General features: G+C 37.6%; 1 protein-coding gene, 1 long non-coding RNA gene and 1 other non-coding gene across 13 annotated transcripts in view; 2 read left to right on the top strand and 1 right to left on the bottom strand.

Moving 5' to 3' along the window:
• Positions 1-19001, top strand: part of ST6GALNAC3 (ST6 N-acetylgalactosaminide alpha-2,6-sialyltransferase 3) — a 545718-nt gene that overhangs the window by 461279 nt on the left and 65438 nt on the right. The gene's annotated exons all lie outside the window — the stretch shown is intronic.
• Positions 1398-17100, bottom strand: LOC116668094. Its single transcript, XR_004325177.1, has 3 exons — positions 15323-17100; positions 8745-8751; positions 1398-1408 (listed from the first exon to the last, which is right to left on the bottom strand). It is a non-coding gene; the product is annotated as an uncharacterized LOC116668094 (long non-coding RNA).
• TRNAH-AUG lies at positions 11217-11289 on the top strand. The gene has a single exon. It is a non-coding gene; the product is annotated as a tRNA-His (tRNA).

Raw genomic sequence — 19001 nt, forward strand, 5'->3', positions numbered from 1 at the left:
CTAGTATCTCATTTTAGAAAACAAAATGATATACAGTAAAGTAGAGATTGCTAACAAGTGAATGACTAGTTCCACTAAGTCACAGCAAGATTGAAATGACATCAGCCCAGGACTTTCCCTTTGTATTTCATATGTCAGAGCATTTGTTATGGCCATTGCTATAAATGCACCGTACACGTGGCCAGCCACAGTCTGGGTCTCCACGCCCAGATGGATGGGATGCTGTAAGTCAGTCTCTTCGGACCTGAAATCAGTTTTGATTGAACATGTTTGTACTTGTGGGCTTATAATTATCCTTGAGTTAATTTTAAGAGATGGTTAAAAAGGTTTCTGTTTTTTCCTTTTTTGCTAACTACTGCTGTGTTTTCAGAGAGATCTACTAGTCTAAAAAGTTTTCTGGGGACATTAACAGAGAAAGAAGAAAGAAAGAAAATCCATAGTTTTGTCTGAGTCTGAAGGCATAAAGCAAAGAAATGGTAGGCAGTTTTCTACTGATTAGTTCCCTCATTTGATCAGTGCAGGAGGCCTGCCAGACACTCTTACCCAGAACTTTCAGGGAGTGGGGAGAAGCTCTAATGAAGCAGCAGAGAGCCTACGTGTTCCATTTTGACTAGTCATTCATTTTGAATCATCTTATCTTCGTTTATTCAATAAATATAAGCTGCTTGCTGAACATGTGCGGGGTCCTGGTGTTGACAGTGGTGAGTTTCCTTTCCTTTCTAGTGGAAAGCTATAGCCACACGTAGACCAGACACACACACACACACCCCATCACTTGACTTCACCTTTGCCGTATAAAGCTGAATGGAAGCTCAAAATACAATTAAGTTTTATGTCTTATGCATCTGATTTTCTGTCCTGACATTCAGACACACTCTACGTTAACTCGGGAGTGAGTAGTCAAGCATGATTTGAGAGGCACGGGGAAATTGTTGATAAAACTATTCCCCTGGGCCAAGAATGGTTCCATAAGTTGGCAGATTGTTCAGCTCTGCACCGTATGAAGCATGGGCTGGGCACAGGGGCAGATACCCCTCTAACTACTGTGGGCATCGTTTCTGGTGGGAGGGCATGGGGGAGATTTCAATGGGCAAAAGGACTCTAATTAAGTCACCCATAATATACCAATAAGAAAGAGAGAAAATATTCCTCGTTTTAAATTCTGAAGGACTAGCTTAGACTGCCATTTTGAAAGAAATTCAAAAATTGCTTACTTTGGAACTAAAAAGCAAATGGACTTCTGAACAGCTGTTGATAAGCTAAACTATTAGTAAGTAGAGGGCTTCTATATTTTTATTGTCACTTTACTAATGAAGAAACTGAGACTGGAAGAGATTGAGTGATGGGCTCAAGTTCACACTAAGAAGTATTAGAGCTTGGATTGGGAGCCCTGGGGTGTGTGCTCTTTCTGCTGAGTCATCCCTAAAATAATGCACTGCTCATGCTCTTTGCTCTGCCTGGCATGCCTCTTCTCCACCAGGCCCTGATTTTAGTCATCCAGGCTCAGTTTAAGTGCACATATCCAGGTGCCTTCACAACCAAGATTGCAGATTCTTCATGAGCAGGGTGCCAGTCAGACTCCAGGAGGGCAGCCATCCCATGCGTTCATGCACTTCGGCCCACGACACAGTATCCAGGGTTTTCAAGAAGGATAAGCTGCCCCAGAGTACCAAAGGGATGACTGGAGTCAAGCTGACAAGTAGAAATATTTTGCAAAAATGTTGCTTACAGGTTTGAGAATTTAAACTGATGATGCAATCTTGGGGAAAAAATATGAATTCTAATCCTACTTCAATCTTTCTGGATCAAAAAAACTCCTTGTATCTACTCCACTGTATTGGATGACGGGAAAAAGTACAATACTTTTTCAAACCTCCACTAATCCTTCTACTGATCTCTTCTATACCCATGGTTCTCGTGTGCTTTATAGAAAAGCATGGAGCTTCACTGCTTATTCTTGCCATAAATACTTCACAAATTAAAAAATAAATGGGAAGCTCTGTCAGACCGAAAAAAAGGGTTCTATTTACTAAGTGTTTAAGTGAGGAGTAATTAGAGCATTTCTTCAAGAATACCAATATCTAACATGTATTTCCTTCTATACCTATTTGAAAAATAAATTTCTGACAAAAGCATGTGAAATCTAAGTATATCTAATTCTCACTGCATTTCTGTGTTTTTCATGGAAAGTAAAAACACTTTTGAAACTGAGTATTGAAATATTTATTTTTCAAAAATAATTCACCTCTATTAGTGTTATTTGCTTTTTTATGGTTGTAGGTTCATTGCAACTTTTTCTTATAGATATTTTTAGGATTCCTGATTTCCATTAGTTTGATAGAAGAAATACCATTAATATTTCTCATTTATTTTTCATTAGCTGTTCACATTAAAATAAATCATCTTTTATCACTCTCTTGTGCATAAAATAATTGAAATGTTTATGTAAGGTTTCATTTTTTTTTTTTCAGTTTTAGAGTATGAGCTTATTGTAAAAGAACAACTGTAAACATTTTATGGTGAAAAGGAGCTGAGTGCTGTGTCTACACATGAATATCCAAGAAATTATGATAAAATAGGTTATGTGATTATTTTATTACCCTTCCCATTTTTTAGCTCAATATGTGTGTGTGTGTGTTGTGTGCACATGTGATGGGAAGAGTGTCACTTAGAAAATACAAAAAAATTCTTCCATTCACTGTCATATTGTATTATTTTGGGGGATGCCCATCAATGAAATTATGATCACTAATACACAGTTTTCAGAATCCACAATTTGATATCCTGTGTGCTGTGTTTATTCTCTACATCTGGAAACCTGATCTACTGGGAAGAAAGAAATAGGTAAGAATTAAAAATCTATTTTAGATCAGATGTTATTTTAAAGGTACACTAATCTGGAAATGGGGCCACCTTCACCTCTTTAAAATGAAGAGTCATATTTCAACCCTACTCTTATTATTCAGTCCTACCTTCTCTGAGTACATACATTCTACTGGGACCTAGAGAAAAAAGGACCAATAAGACAGGACCCCAGCTCATTTTTCTGTGCCTTCTTCCTCTCCAAAAATTCCTTTATCTGATTATATGGCTCATCCAGTATATAAATCTACCTCATCGAGTATATGATCTCATCCAGTATATAAATCTGTTCCACCTCTGGCTATTTCCCTGTGCTGAGACTATGCTGTGTTGTGTCTTAAACATGTCTGTTTGGGATGCTTTAAAACATATCAGGGTTATTCTCAAATAAATGCATCAAAGCAACATTTTTTGGCCAGCTTTCAACTTATGAATATGGATTAGCTTTAATAATTAGATTAGAGCACTACTTCAGAATTCATTAATCTAATGTATTTTTCCCAGTCCCATTTCACTAAGAAATTTCCTGGAAATGGTCATCCACAAAATGGACAAAATGTATTGAGGCCACCTTCAGGCTTTCGCAGGAAAACAGCATCTTAAAGTTCACTAATTTTAGTTCTTTTTACTTTTTATTTTCTAGTATTCACTGAAATATAACTGGATAAATAATAAAATAAAATGAAATGCATAAGGTAGTTTGAAGGACATGTATAATTATTTTTAATAAATAAAGGAATTAGGACTTTGGGTCTTGGTTAAAAGATAATTATGGAGTAAAAGATTTAAATCATTAGCTCAAGAAGCAATAGGAATTTATTTTTCAAAGTTGAAAGAGGAGATAAAAGAAGAGGCAATTAAATTGAAAGATAAAGAAAGAAAATTTCCACATATAGAACTCCTATCATGTGCTGGCATGAAGCTCGATTCCAAATACTGTTTTATTTAATCCTCACAACCACCTAATGACCTCGGGATAATTATTCCCATTTACAGGGATACTGTGACTGAGAAAAATTCCTTGTCTTTCTTCCCAATCTTGGAACAGCTAGTCAGTGGCCAAGCCAGGATTAAAACCTAGATCTCCTAAGAAAAATCATTTGGGGTCCATGAGTTAGCGACTAACTGGGAGAAGCCAGTTTGCACTGGAATGAGGAAGGAATGGCGTGGGAATAGAGAAGTTAACACAAGCAGTGCTGAAGGTGACGAGCCGAGGGAGAGAGGAGAGCTCTATCGTATACCCAGGAGAAAAAGTCAGGAAAGGAGAGATTTTGAAGGAGTCAGAGGAAGTCTAACTAGAAGTTGGCAGGGACAAGATGCAAGAAGCTCTGGGTCCCAGATGGGTTGAGAGATAGCATCCTCCTACCCAAATGAATGAAAACAGGTCACAAATGAAGAAAAAGTCAGAGGAGGTGGGGAAGATGTGAGGAAGAAATAGTCTCTAATTGCTTTGCAAAGAAGTGAGGTCATCATGTGAAAGAAGGAGGCTGTTAATAAGGCTTCTAGAAAGAGAAAAAAGCTGTCAAGTGTACACTTGTGACTGCTGGAAAAAAACAACATGGGAGTTAAGATGAGTCAAAATTTAGCAAATAAAGTACTGTTCTGATGTGGGAGTTGTCATGAGGCTGTGTTGAAGTGACAACGGTATTGAGCATCCACCGAAATGGATTTGTTCAGCCATTTGCATTAATGAGCATTTAAATGCAACAAATATAATTTTAGGTGACTTAACAAGAATGAACAAAAGTTAATGCTACTGGATTTAAAAATGAAAGAAAAAAGGTTGGAAGAAATACGAAAGGCAACCCTAACTACTGACAGCTTGGCTAACGATTGTGCATAGCAAGCACACAGAAACAAGCTTACGTGTGAAAATCTGATGTTGGCGGTGCACCGGAGTTACGGCTGGGGACCACTTCTGTGGGGCGGTGGAACTGGAGATGAGCGTGGGGAGAGAAAGCGATGCGCAGGCTCAGGCATGTGTGTACGCGTGCGCAGTGCACGCCCACATAGGCGATGACGCGGAGTAGAGCCCAGGAGGCGGGGGGCGGGTTAGCAGGAGGAAAGGTACAAAAGTACACTTGAGGTCTCCTAAGCCACTTGGTTTGTAGGTTGTTGGTACAATAAATCTAAGTATAATAACAGGTTTGTAATTTTAAGTGTAAGGCAAAGGAAATGTGCTTTTTAAAGAATCTTAAATTTGATATCCGATTAGGGACGGATTTCTTAGAAACAGGTCCTAAAGCACAAACTGTAAAGGAAAGGATTGATACACTTGATTAGTGTTATTAATTGTATTAAATAATAAATTAATATATTTATTTTTAAGGGTTTCATCAGTTTAACTGATTGATTCATTTTAAGTGAAAAAGTTTCAAAGAAAAAAAGTAAACTGATAAGCCACAGTGGGCTGGTACTTGTAACACATACAGACAGGAGTTGCATAAAAGATTACTAAAAAATCGTTACGGAAACGAATAACAGCCCACTAGAAAAAAATAAGCAATAACCTGAATAGGCGTTTTGCAGAAGAAGAAACATGAATAGCTGATAAACATGCGAAAATATTCTCCACCTCACTAGTAATCAGGGCAATGCAAATTCAAACCAAATTAAATACCATTTTACACCCACTAGATTGGCAAAAATTGTAAAGTCTGAAAACGTATAGTATTACTGAGGATAGACAAGGAGCAGCAGGAGCTATTATATGCTATTGATAGGCATAGAAATTGGTCCCAGCCCCTTAGAAAACAATTTGGAATTATCTTGTATTTGAACATTTGCTTACTTTTCTACGTAACAATTGCACTCCGAGATATTTCCCTAGAGAAGCACTAGTACAGGTATGTGAATATTCATAGTAGTAATGTTTGCAAGAGGAATAAGAAAAACTGGAGACATCTCAGATATCCTTTGACAAAAGACTGGATAAATAAACTATTCATAAAAGTATTCATAAATGGATTTTACTATGGTAGTGTAAAAAAATGAATGAACTATAGCCATAAGCATTAACAGAGATGAATCTCACAAACAAAATATTGAATGGAAAAGACTAGTCACAGAGGAATACGTACAAAATGATGCCATTTATTTAAAGTTGAAAAACTCACAAAACCATATAACAGCTTGTTTATGGACACATATAAATATATAGAATAAAACTATACTAAAAATAATGGAATAATAAATCTAAAAACTAAAATAATGATTACTCCTGCTAGGGAGACAGGGGATCGGAATACAAGGGTCTGAATTGATAATGCTATATTTTTTTAAGCTTGGTAGTTTATTTTTCTGTGGACCGACAAACACATTACCTCTAGTCCTTCATCTGTATGAAATATTTTATAATAGTAAATAGATTTGGGCCAAAATTAAGTGGGAAATGAAAAATCAAGCATATAGAAAAAAACTTAGTATTAGTCTATAAGCACACATATTTAGTTCAATTGTACAAATCTTTGTGACTTTCACCCTGAACCACATAAAGAATTGGCTGGGCCTTGCAAAGTCACAGTTCTCTGAAAGAATGGTTGAATAATGCGAATTATGAGGACAGATCAATTCAGTGTTTCACTTTTAATAGATAAGAAGTACTTTATTATAATGAAACTGTCAACTTAACTTCCGTATATAACACACGATTACTAAAAATATATAGTATAATGTTTTCCAGAGTACGTTCTATGAAATACCAGAGGTTAAGGGTTCTGTAATCAACTGTGTTCATGCAATGCTGGATACTATACTATACCCACTCCTAGAAATTCATAAGTAAGCGCCGAATCTGGCTGCTATATTAGTTTTCTTCTATTAAAAAATAACAAAAAACCAGTATGCATAATTTAAATATTCTCTGTGAGAGATGGAGAGAGAATATGAATGTAATCTCCAGCATGGTCTAGAAGAATCAGGCATCAAGTGACATTTCTGACAGTGTCTTCTCCATCTCTTCCTTTGACCCCTTACCTTCTGCCAACACATTAAATGTCGGCGTTCCTTAAAGATCCATTCTTGTTCCTTTTCACTCCTTGACCTCTGCTCCTCTCTAATAATCCATAATCTAGTTATGCCAAGATCTCTCTATCTAGACCTGACTTGTCCAAACTCATATCCTTAATTAATTTTGGAACTTTTCAAGCTGAGGTCCCAGAGGCAACTCAAGTTTAACACATCCATACCAAACTCTGTTACCTGACACCCTGAAATAACTTGGCCTCTGGATTCTCCATTTCCATTATGGTATCACCATCCTACCCAGTTGTCAAATTAGAAATACCTTTGGTTGACCCTTTGCTGCATCTTCTTGCTTTCATTTTCGTATTCTTCTGGAACGTTTCTTACCTCTAGCCTCTCTTCTCTTTAATCCTTTGTCACACCTTAGTCTCTGTCTTCATTATGTCTTAACTGGGCTCCCTGTCTTGTCATTCTCTCACCAGTATTTCCCAAATGCAGTTCATAATCCACATAGGCTTATTATCATAAAAATATAATCATGTTGTTTCATAACAAACGTATGTTAGCTCTCTATAGGTTAAAAGATATCCAAGCACACAAATGTAGCAAAGAAGACTCTTTTACAGTCCAAATTTCAAAATCTGTCTCATTTCCTGCAACTCTCTTGTACATACTCTATGGTGTGGTGATATTAAACTCCTCATCATCCCCTGAATGTACCACAGTTTATCTTCTGTCTTTCAGCATATATTTTACCTCTTTCAGGAATGCCCCCTCCCTCTTCATCCAACAAACAAACTCCTATTCATACTTTAATACCCCAAAATATCACCTTCTTTAGAATACCTTCTCCAACATTCCCAATAAAAGACAATTACTGAATTTTCTAAACTATCAAAAATGTCACACACACATAAAATAAATCAGTCAAAACATCCAATGATTTAGGAAATACTTAATAAATAGAAGAGACGAAATGGTATTTATTCATTCAATCAACAAATACTTATTGAGCTCCTACTATATGACAAGTATTACTCTAGATCCTGGGAAAACAGAAATTAACCAAATAAATGACACATGGAATTTACAATTGACTAGGAGGAGAAAGAGTAAATAAACAAATCTCTACTATGTCAGGTGGGTGTAAGTGCTGTGGAGAACAATGAAGCTGGGTGAGGGGACTAAGGGTGAGGGGGTGGTCAGTTTGATACTGATGCGGAGTGGTCAGAGGAGAGCTCACTAAGGAGCATTTGTCAGAAGACCAAAGTCCCTGAGCTGCCAACGTGTGACTGTGAGCACCTGTGCCCATTTTCTTCAGTGCTTGCCTTTTTAAAAATCACTTTTTAAAAAGCAATTTTTATATTAAAACATTAACCCTTTACAATTCATGTGCATCACCAATGTTTTTCCTTCCACTTTGTCAATGTATTTTAACTTTTGTGATAATTTTTGCACCAGGGGAATTTTGATCAAAATTGCATTCAGACTTATTAATTTGAGCAGAGTAGACACATTTGCAGCCTTCAGTCCTCCCAGTGAGTGAAACTGGTAGTCCAGTCCTGAATGTCTCACCAATTTTTATTAAAATTATTCTTTGTGTTTAAAAAATAGTTTTGCTGTTATGAATTTTAGGATTACTTCAGCACATCATATTTTCTACCTGTAGGTTCTGTTTATAAGAGAAAACTATTCATTTTTCAATATATATTCTTTTGTATTTGACCATTGTATCAAACTCTCTTATTCTAATAGCTTTTAGCTTCCTTCTATAATTTTTCAACATTTCATGTATGTGTAAGAGCTCTGTTTCTTCTCATCATTAACATTTCATGTCATTCCAGTCACTAAAATTTCCAGAACAATGTTTAGGTGAAAAAGATAACAGCATATATGTTTTCCTAATTTTAATGACACACAGATCTCCTAGTATTTTACCATTGCTTTTGATGCTGGCCCTTTGTTTAAGAGAGGGCTTCTTTCTTACATTAAGGAGATCCCTTTAGTCACAGTTTAAAACAATTTTATTTGAATATTGGATTTTATCCAATTCTTGCTGGCATCTTTTGAAGAAATGATATGGTGTTTCCTTGAATGACCAATATAATGCATTAAATTAATACAGGACCCACCAAAATTGTTTCTCAGAGAAAACACTTTTTTCCTTAGGCTGGTCTATCAAAAAAAAAAAAAAAAAATTGAGGGAGAAGAGGAAATTGTCATCTGGTCAAACAGCTTGGGGAAATGCTGCCTGGCATCTTCAGTTCTTAGAGAATCATTAGCTCTTATATGAAAGATGCTGGGAAGTCTAGCAGTCAAGATATTCAGTTAAAAAATATATACACCATAATGCAGTGTGGTATATTTAAAAGTTGATAAAATAGTAGATCTTAAAAGTTCTTATCACAAAAAATCATGTTTTTTGTATCTATAGGAGATGATGGATATTAACTAAACTCACTGTGGCAATCGGCTCACAATATATGTAAGTCAAATTATGCTGAACACCTCAAACATATACAGTGCTGTATGTCAATTATATCGCAACATAACCAAAAAAAAATTCAGTTAAATTTATTAAACTCACCATTTCCAAACATTACCTGTTCCTCCTTCCCTCACATAATACCAACTAGTAACCCTGCTGATTTAGGGTGCAGAATTGAGAAGTGCCATATTAATAGCTTTCCTTATAGTAAATTGTCTTTGCTCTCCTGAAATAGAACCTGCTTGGCCATGGAGTATGGCTGCTTAATTTAGTGCGATGGTCAGTTGGTTGGGTTTTGATTGAAGAGTTTTGAATCTGTAATTATAAATGGGATTGTACTGTCATTTCTCATCTCTACCCCCTTTTGGCTCTTTCCTGGGTTTCAGTATTAGTGTAATGCTGGGTTGGTTATATGAATTAGTATAGGTCCCACATTTTTCTGGGCTCTATAACAATTTATGCAGCATGGGAATTATCATAGGATTTTATTTTCTTAATTTGAAATATTTTCTAAGAAATAGCCAAAAGAGAGATGAACCCAAACACAGAGCTAACTGGTTGTCACTGAGTTTGTAATTGAATCTCTCTGTTACCTCTGTTTTCTTTACTGATGATGCTTCAAGTGTCTCCGTTTTCCTCACTGTGAGTAAACATGATTGCTCTTTGCTCCAGAGGGTTAGCGGTTCAGACAGCCTCCTCTGCTTAGAAGCAATAACTCCTTGCTCTTGTCACTCCAGTTCACCACAGAACAGGGGGGGCATCAAAGTCAGGTCAGCGAAGCAGGAAATGATAGAATCCCGACAAGAGAATCAAACTTCTCCATGAGCACAGTTGTCCCTGATGCTGGGAACAAAGTGAGGTGACAAGAATAAAGGCCTGGAGGGAGAGAGGAAACAGAGCAGAGTGCACTGTGGGGTCTAGAATCCCAAGAAGAGGGTTGAAGAGTATTGATCCAGTTTTTAAAACACTTCCTTTGAAGCGCTGTTGGGACAGTGTTGGACATTTATGGTCTGTAAGGGGAGAGATGGGGTATTAGGGCCACTTTTGAGACCAGTTCCTCCCGCAGCCACAGAACCCTTTATTCAGAGAGATGCCATATTATTATAGACAAAATACTTCCTGAATCTTCTAAGGGCTTGAGCATAAGAACACACAAAGATGTTCATATGTTTTTCTTTCTGATACAAGAATTACTCAACATTAAAAAGCAAACTACCTTAGCTGTGCAGGGCCAGGCTCATGGCAGGCACTTTGGTACGTGGTGTTTGTTTGGTGAGTAGATGCATAATGTTTGTTAAATAAATGCACACGTGTTGTCTTCCCATTTTTATGCAACTAATGTGCTCCTAAAACAACATGGGGCATAAACTAAATTGAAAGAAATGAATATTTTTTCCAGTTTTTTAATATATAAATATTTATGACATGTAAATATATTTATATATTATTTATTTATAAATTATATATAAATTACATAATATTTATTATAACTATAACTTCTATCCATAAATTTATTAAATTTATAAAATATATAAGTATGTTTAATATATAATATATACATAAAATAACACCTTAGGTGCCAAATATATATTGTTTTTAATCCTTCCTTAGTTGTGTATTTCATAGCACTGAATCTTTAAATTTCAGTCTTCTTTCCCTCAGTACTTTCAAGGTGCAATAATCATCTCAGATATTTCAACATATTCAAGGAAACTTAATATTCAAAATGATGTTTCTCTAAATAAGCTAATAAATTAGCAGGGGTTTTTTTGCTGTATTTTCACATGCTGGGTAGCCTAAAAATAAAAATAATGTTCCTTTGTCTAAAACACAGATTGCACAAAGTATAAGCTCTTTGACCAAATCCTGGATGCATTTCAAGACAAGAAAAGAGGGGTGGGCGGGAGGATATAGCTCAGTGGTAAAGTGCATGCCTATGATGCATAAGGTCCTGGGTTCAATCCCCAGTACTTCCACTGAAATAAATAAATAAACAAACAAATAAATAAATAAATCTAATTACCTACCTCCCCCACTAAAAAAAGACAAAAACAAAAAAACCCCCCAAAACCTGCTAAGATTGCATATTCCTGAGTTATCCTCTGTAATGTCATGAATGCCAAAAAAGACAAATAATGTGTTAGAGGAAAACAATGGTTATCAATAGAAAAGTGGTTCCCTCCCCTCTGTGCTCCCCCCCCCCACTTCATTGGAGCACATTTGTCAAGGTGATTTGTTGGGAAACACTAATTCATCCATTCATCCACTCAAAGGTCTTTCCGCTTAATAGTACTAAGTCTGTGTTTAACATGCTTATTAAATACAGTTACTTTTGTATTAGTGTCCAAAGAAAAAAAAATGATAACAATCAAAAGAAGTTTTTGGTGGTATGTTGCAATATGAAATCAGGATTTGAACAACTGTAATATTTTAACCAACACTGAGTTCTGGGAAGCTCCTTGATTATCAAAAAGCTAAATATCATTCCTTACACTTGATTAGAGAAAAATCTGATTTTCTTGTGGCATTGCCTCTTGAAAGAGATGATGGGGAAAAGTGCCACAGCAAAGGGCTGAAACTGAATCAAAGAATATTGATTTTGTGTCTGACCCAGCTTGTGCTTTTCCAGTTCCAACACCTCACCAGGAAATACAGGGAGGCTGTCTCCACAATAAAGTCACCTGTGACTAGAGAAAATTATTGGGTAAGGAGATCAGAAAACATCTTTCTCCATAGCAAAGTGTTTCTCCTTTTTAAACTGTTACCACCTTCCCTGCTTCCTATTTTTTTGTGATTTTAAGAGAATGCCAGGATTGTGAAGGGACAACTTGGGTGTGGATGGCGGCTCCCTGAAACCAGATTCCTATTCTCTGTTGCCACCAGCCCAGCTACCACCTCATTCCCTTCTGTTAAAAGTATACACAGATTTCATAGATGTACCAGAGTGGGTGGATGTACTAATCTGAGGTCTACACCCAAGCCACCTTGTTGCCCAGAGTTTTAAAGTAGTGGAAGATTACAAAGAAACAGACGTGAGAGACTAACACGAAGAAAGGGTTAACACAACTCAGTAACTAACGGCACATGAAGGATGAGGAAGAGGGCAGAGTCAAGGGTGATGCACATATCCTAGAGAACAATGGTGCCATCATCCACACAAATGAATTAAATAAGGTAACTCAGGAGCTGGAGCCACCTACGATCTGACATCTCTCCTGGCTACGTGAATATCACCATTGATTCCTGAACCGCCAGCAGAAGGAAGCAGTACTCACAGCACCACGGTTGTGAGCACTTAGGTTCTCTTGTCTTATCATGTGCAAATCAGCAGTTGCAAGCTTGGGTTTTAGAAAGCCTTCTCAATAAGTCTGGGCACCATCCCGAAGGCATTCGTCCTATTAACAGCATGCTAGTTATAGAGAATTGCTCCAGGCACAGCTGAAGGTGAATGGCAAATGCTCTTACAGTCAGGGTTGCTCAAAGAAGTGGCAGGTCCAAAGCCATTTAAAAACTGGAAAGTGGCCTTCTGATAAGTATAATGGCAATTCTGAGGCTGAACGTAATTGAATGAGATTTGTGCTGACAGGAGGACTGAAAAAGCTTCCCTACAGGAGGCCAGTATGCAAATGTCACTTTCTGGACTTTGTTGATTATATAACTGGGGGCGAGAACAGCAAGAGGGGTGCACGATGGCCACCAAAAGCAAGGAGGGGAGCATCTTCCCTGTGTGGAACGACCTGGACTTTCATTGCCACGTGATTCCATTAAGTATGTGCTTTACAACTTCAGGAAGGGACGAATGACACTCTTAATTTTCTGAGAGTTTGCTTTGCAGTGAAAATTCAAGACTGAAATTAACTTAGGTAAATTGATATTTTACCTCCTGATTTCAGGGATTTAACAGTGAGTACACCTCTTGGTGTTGAAACACCTATTGTGAGTCCAAAAAATTACAAAAATACATATTTCCATCTTTTGATGCCCCGTCTTCATTTATTCTCTCTCTCTCTTTTTTTTTTTTTTTTTGGAACACCATATGTGGCCACCCCTGTGCTATAATTTGTTGTTTACGAAAAACAGAGCACATTTCAATCCTGACAGATGAAATCAGAATTCTGACTGAGCCATGGGCCAACCAACTGAAAAAAAGGGACTTTAAAACTTTATTCTATCTCAGCTACAAGATAAATGAGAGTTGGGGATCTAATACAGAGCATGGTGACTGTAATTAACAATGCTGTATTGTATACCTGAAAAAATTTAGGAGAGTATAACTTCAGTGTTATCACCTCTCTCTCTCTCACTCGCTCACTCACACACACACACACACACACACATAAATTATGATATTATGAAGAAATGGAGATGTTAGCCAACCTTATTGTGGTGATCATTTTGCAGTATATACATGTACCTCTTAAACTTTCATATGATACATGCCCTTAATATCTCAATAAAGCTGGGAGGAAAACCTGATTCTGGAGGTAAATGGATACAAGGGGTACATGTAAAAATTACCAAATTTTGAGTGGTGATTTGGGTTGTATCGCTGACATGTGGCACATCCTTAGACATATTGTTAAATATCTCTGTTACATCATCAATGAGAAAACACTGACATACTATTTAAAATTCCTTGGGAAAAAAATGTTATCAACTTCTTACTTAGGAACAGCCTTCATTCCAAAAATTATTCAGCTAAGGTGGACAGATTGGGTGCTTACTGTGTGCCGGCCATAGTGATCATAAACACACACACAATGGAATATCATTCAACGATAAAAAAGAAAGAAATGTTGCCAGTTGCAGCAACGTGGATGGACCTGGAGGGTATTACGCTTAGTGAAATAACTCAGACACAGAAGGATAAATATTGTATGTTATCACTTACATGTGGAATCTAAAAAAAGAAAACAAATGAATGTATACGTACCAAAGCAGAAACAGACTTATAGAGAACAAACTAGTGGTTACCCTTGGGGAGAGGGAAAGGAGGAGGGGCAAGAGAGAGGTATGGGATTAAGAGATACGAACTACTATGTGTAAAATAGATAAGCAACATGGATGCATGGTACAGCACAGGGAAATAGAGCCATTATTTTTTTAATAACTTTAAGTGGAGTATAATCTGTAAAAATATTGAATCACTATGCTGTACACCTGGAACTAATATAATATTGTAAATCAACTTTATTTCAATTAAACAAATAAACTTTAAAAAAAAATAGATGATATACCTTTGCTGACCAGCATTTCCTCACTGGCAAGTTTCCAGTCAGTTTGCAATTAGCTGTTTATAATTGGAACACATTTTTCCAAAGAAACAAATTTTAAAATAGTGGTTAGATTCTCAGGCCAATACTCAAAAGCTAATTTAATTCATAATAAAGTGAAACTCAACTTCTAATAGAATCCTCAAACCTAACTAGCATTTATAACAGTGACTTTCAACTGTGGTTATACACATCACATTATAAACACCCAGGAAAGATTTAAAAAAGAAAACACTTTTTTTTTAAATTAAGTATCAATGCCCAGACTATACCCCCAGGACAATAATATCAGAATCCATTATCAGGAGCAGTGGTGGTAATGGAGCTTGGGGAAAGGTGCAGAGGACTGGAAACAATGCCTCTAGGGAGAGTGGGATCAGGGCTGTGACTGGGAAGTGGAGCCAGGGCTCCAGGGGTAGAGGGTGGAATCTGAGTACTGTGCCATTGATGGCTACAACAGGAAGAAACGACGCCCCGGGAGAAGGAATGAGACTGAGGAATCACAACCTTTAACAGATTTTGGCTCAGAGGACAGTAAAGAGTTTTTCCAGAGAGGGAGAATGGTGGAAGGGCCTGGATACGCAGCTCCAGAAGCACAAGGATTGGTGCTGCAGTGATGAGGAGGGAGCTGGTGAGAACCCAGCTGGTCAGCATCACTCACCAGTTCCCTTTATCCGGTTCATGAGGATAAATATGCTTAGTTATTTCCCTAAGCATAATACCCTCCAGGTCCAACCATGCTGTTGCAGCTGCTTCAGCCCACTTTCTTACTTAGGGCTGAGGCTTTCACAAAATTCCATGCCTCCTATGTCCCTCCTACAAAAAGCAAATATGTAGTTCTTTTCATCCTCTTGGCGTGATGATGGACACTTGAGCAGAGGCAAGGGGAAGAGAGAAGGAATGAAGGGAATCCAATGTGTGAGATTGAAAAATAGGAGCAATTCCCTTCATTTCCTGCTGCTGCCCAACTGCCTTCAGAGTTCCGTCGCTCTTCTAGTCACTTCTTTACAGCCCCTTTGGTCAGAAACATGGGCATAAAGTGTTGTGACCAACTGCTGAAAGCAAGTCTGCAAGGCAGGGGATCTTCCCAACTGTTTTCCTGTGTCCTTCTCATTTTTATGGCTGGGTGTGGAGATTTCTGACATTCTGTGACTGTTGCAATGTAGGAAAATCTGTGGGGATAACAGCATTCTCACATCTCAATCAGATGCTCTCAAATAAGAGACATTTCCTAAATTCTGTTCTGTTTTTCTTCCTTGTATTTTCTAAGATATATTGCTTTTGCTCTGTGTTCTAGTTCCCACTTTATGACAGTTTTGTCTACTCTGGATCAACAAAATGACTGGACTTAGTGTATATACAAGACAGAAACAGACTCACAGTCACAGAAAACAAACTTGTGGTTACCTAAGTGGGGGAAGAGGGGAGAACAAATTAGGGTATGGGTTTAACCGATCCAAACTGCTGTATATAAAATAGACAAGCTACAGAGACACTGTATAGCACAGCGATTATACCCATTATCTTGGAATAACCTAGAATGGAATGAATTTGCAAAAATACTGAATCATTATGCTTTAACTAACAGCATCGTTATTCTAACACAATATTGTAAGTCAACTATACTTCAGTGAGAAAAATTACTGGGTTAGAAGAACTCTGGAAACACAAAAGTCATCTCTTCTGATGGCAGAAAAGGAACTATTGCTGTTATCTTTTCTCTGATCAGAAAGATGGTCCTTAAACAAAAGAACCTAGTACAGGAGAAGTTGTTACATAGGGAGGGATGGGGAGGGTGTGCAGGAGAAGGACTTCTTCCCAGGGACAGATTTACTGTAAGCAAAAACACACAGGTGCTTTCGCCATGGACTGCCAGTCAAACCCTGTGGGGAAAACACACCTCCAGGAAAGAAATTCTTCGCTCCACCAAGCAAGAAATCCAGCTCAATTGGAAAATCTGGATAGACTTCAAAGGAAGAATTTTCTCCTCTCAAACCTCATCCCATCTCAAGAATGGAGAGAAAATTAATTTTTTGGGACTAAAACTCCCAGGTAGGGTTAAATTGGAATAACATTCTACCTTAGTTGACAAACAGCTTGTTTAATAGGTGAGACTCCATTAGCTCTGACTGTTTCAAGGAAGATTCCATCACCAAGTCATTTGACTTCAGGGCTTCTGCTGGAGCAGACAGACGCCCCTTTTAGGAATTTGCTGGTGTTGGAGGAGAAGAGCTGGGTCAGTGCCTGCTTTGATGCACTGATGACAGCCCATAATTTGGCAAAGGTATTATGCATGAGGTAGTCAATGAATGTCAGCCTATTGGAAAAATGACAAATTAAACCTCCTTCTCTAAGTTAGAGACTGAAATTCTCAGTCCCTGAAGACTCGTATGTCAGTTGTTGCTTCTGACCTTTTCTAATTGAATTAGCCTTCTTTTGTGAGCCAAATTTTTTAAAAAGCGTTTTAACTTTAAAAGTTTTAACTTTCATAGTTTTTTTCTAAATTCTATGTATAGTGACGGATGATAACTAGACTTGTGGTGATCATTTAGAAATATATACAAATGCCATGTCATTATGTTGTACACCTGATACTAATAGAATACTATATGTCAGTTATACGTCAATTTTTAAAGTTATTTTTAAATAGAAATACTCATTTTGAAAGTGAAACAACGGCTCAGAAAGCATTTTTGTCAGAAGCGAGTTTGAGTCTGATTCTGTGCTAGAACTATTTATAAAGGAAAAGCTTGCTTTAGCTCAAGTTCTAATTAAGTCAAAAAGCTAAGGGAAAGTGGGTCCTTTCTTTTCTCTTCTAACAACTTAAAGTGGCAGGAAAAAAAAATCTTTTCTCTACTTAGGTATACTCCTACCTGATTACAATCTCCCCCCCCCCCCTTTTTTTTCTTCTTAGTCTTAAGGAAAGTATATGCAGAGGGAATTACTGATAAGAGAACGAGGAGAGAGGAAGCCAAGACCTTCCCTTAATCACCTTTACCAGGTTAGCAGCTGAACAAGCCCTGTGCCTGAGGTGGAGAAAGGTGTTTAGCACTCAGAATACTGATGGCCACATCAGTTTAGGAAGGGCATGATTTCAGGATATGTTGAAAAGTAAGTTAGAAAGAAGCAAATTATTTAAGCCTGAGTATAGAACTAGGATCAGATCAAATAGTGCTTGCCAATAAGAATGAAGGGTTAGTTAGAAGCTAAGTCCCTAATTATACCTAGAGTGTTGCATAGACTCATTGTGTTAGAAAGGATGTTGGAGGTCAACCAATCCAAATCCCAATCTTTGGTTGCAAGGAATAGATGCCTCCTTCAGCTGACATAAGCCAAAGAGGATAATTTATTGAAAGGTTATAGAGCCTGATGGCTGAAAGGAAGCCATGCCTGGGGAATGAAGTAAATCCAGGAACTTGATCTTCATTTTCAGGACTTACCCCTTTATTTGTTTTTAAAGTTGATGCATATATCCACATCAAGTGGCCTAAAGGTGTTATTTGAACATGACCACGGCTGAGATTCTAAGAAGTGTTTTGAATGGGGAAGTTATAAACACAAGTCTACAAAGCGGTGATGACTCTGTGCTAAAGATAAGGCTATGCATTTACAATCCCTCTAACGTGGACTATGTTACTGTAACTACAACTACAGAACTTTAGCGACGACAGACCCTACGCCTACCTCAGTCAATTTTATTCTGCCATCGAAAACAGAACAGAACAAAACAAAATAAAACTTGGCCCAAGAAGCAGCAGCAACATGGTCAAGATTTCCTGGAGGGTTAACTGTAGAACCAAAAGAATTGTGGTCCTCTGATGGCTCTTCTATCAGACACGTGATGCCTTGGGCAAAACTGAGGATGATGGTAACCAAGAAAGAACTTACCTAAGGACCTGAGTTGTCTGGTATGACTGCCTTTGGACAAGTACTTTATACGTCCCCAAACCTTCATTTGTACAATGGTATATTAATACTTCTCATAGGATGGGGTTATTGTGAGGATTAAATAAAATGATCTATGCACGGCTCTTGGCACAATGTCTAGTATGTATTAATGTGCCATAAATAATAGAAGTTATTATTATTAATCAAAAAAAGTTCATTTAGTCAGCTTTTTGCTGCATATCAAATAACCCTGAAACTCAGTGGCTTACAAGGGTATGTATTTCCTACTCACAGGTCTGTGATCAGCTACAGCTCCGCAGAGCTTAGCTGAACTTGGCTCTAGTTTGGGGCTCCTTTCTGCAACATGGGATTCCTCATCCTAGGCCCCAGGCTGAAGGAGCACCCTCTGCCTGGGATATGCTGTTCTCACGATGGAGAAATGGGAACCATGTGATACTTCTTAAAATTTCCACTGGGAGCTGTCTCAGTGTTCACTTCTACTTATGGTTCACGGTCAAAGCAAGTCA

This window comes from Camelus ferus, chromosome 13 (genome assembly GCF_009834535.1).
Source record: "Camelus ferus isolate YT-003-E chromosome 13, BCGSAC_Cfer_1.0, whole genome shotgun sequence".
Lineage (NCBI taxonomy): Eukaryota > Metazoa > Chordata > Mammalia > Artiodactyla > Camelidae > Camelus > Camelus ferus.